Source organism: Myotis lucifugus, unplaced genomic scaffold (assembly GCF_000147115.1).
Source record: "Myotis lucifugus unplaced genomic scaffold, Myoluc2.0 scaffold_2, whole genome shotgun sequence".
Classification (NCBI taxonomy): domain Eukaryota; kingdom Metazoa; phylum Chordata; class Mammalia; order Chiroptera; family Vespertilionidae; genus Myotis; species Myotis lucifugus.
In genome coordinates, this window is record NW_005871050.1 from 5,334,654 (window position 1) to 5,336,469 (window position 1,816).

Sequence of the window (1,816 nt, forward strand, 5' to 3'; positions counted from 1 at the left end):
CACTTTTGAAAACTATTTAGCATTATCTGCCAAGCTCAACACATGTGTATCTTATGACCTGGCAACACCAGTCCTAAATATATACCTAAGAGAATTAAGGACATATATCCATCAATGCCCTGGCTGGTTTGGCTCAGTGGATAGAGCGTCGGCCTGTGGACTCAAGGACATATATCCATCAAAAGACACCAAAAGAAAGTTCATGGCAACATTATTCAGAACAGCTCCAAACTGGAAATCACCCAAATGTCCATCAACTGTTAGATTCATAAATATATTGTAGTATATTTATACAAAACAATTACACACACACACACACACACACACACACACACACGTATATATGTACTAGAGGCTCAGTGCATGAAATTCGTGCATGGAGAGGGCATGTCCCTCAGCCCAGCCTGCACCCTCTCCAATCTGGGACATCCCTCTCACAATCCAGGACTGCTGGCTCCTAACCACTTGCCTGCCTGCCAGCCTGATTACCCCCTAACCACTCCCCTGCCAGCCTGATCAATGCCTAATTGCTCCCCTGCTGGCCCGATTGCCCCTAACTGCCCTCCTCTGCTGGCCTGGTCACCCCTAACTGCCCTCCCTTGCCAGCCCAGTCACCCCCAACTGCCCTCTCCTGCAGGCCTGGTCGCCCCCAACTGCCCTCCTCTGCTGGCCTGGTCCCCCCCAACTGCCCTCTCCTGCAGGCCTGGTCGCCCCCAACTGCCCTCCTCTGCTGAGCAACTGCCCTCCCTAACTGTCCTCTCCTGCTGACCTGATCACCCACAACTGCCCTCCCCTGCCGGCCATCTTGTGGCAGCCATCTTTGACGACAAGGGGGCGGCCATTTTGTGTATTGGAGTGATGGTCAATTGCATATTACTCTTTTATTAGATAGGATATATTTTTTAAGTTATGCTGCAAGCAACAATGTGTATTTGTTTCATAGATATAATGTTGAAACAAAGAAGGCCCACACAAAGGAGTATACTCTCTGGTTCTATTTATATAAACAGGCAAATTAATCAATAATAATAGGAGTCAGAATCACAATTATTTTTTTTAAATATATTTTATTGATTTCTTACAGAGAGGAAGGGAGAGAGATAGAGAGTTAGAAACATCGATGAGAGAGAAACATCGATCAGCTGCCTCCTGCACATCTCCCACTGGGGATATGCCCGCAACCAAGGTACATGCCCTTTGACCGGAATCGAACCTGGGACCTTTCAGTCCGCAGGCCAACGCTCTATCCACTGAGCCAAACCGGTTTCGGCAGACAATTATTGAAAGTCAGTTAGTGACTAGACGAGGCAGGCTTCTGGGATGTTGGTCATGTTCTTTATTTTGATTTGAGTGGTGATTAAATGGGTATGTCACTTTGTGAAAATTCATTGAGCTGTGCATGTAAGATTTGAGCACTTTACATAGTATGTAGGTTTTACTTCAAAAGATAATTTGTGGAAAAGTTGCCTTTAAAAATTTTAATAGAGATAGATGGAATCAAAGAGAGAATAGGGAGAGAAGGGAAACCATGTTTTATTATTTTCTGTGATTTGGATTAGTATAAAAATACATTTTCCTATAAATACTACATGGATATAGTTTTAGGTGGGACATGTTTCCTCTGTCTTTATAGTTGGAGTTGAGAGTTGATCAGAGGAAGGATAGTAAAAGGAAATACAATGTGTATTCTAAGGGTCAAATTACATCATTTTCCACCTATCCAGTTCACCTCTTTCTGACTATAGCACCAAAATCCATGATTTTCTAACAGGAATGTAGCAGTGTTTAAAGGGACACACGCTCTCGAGACTGACTG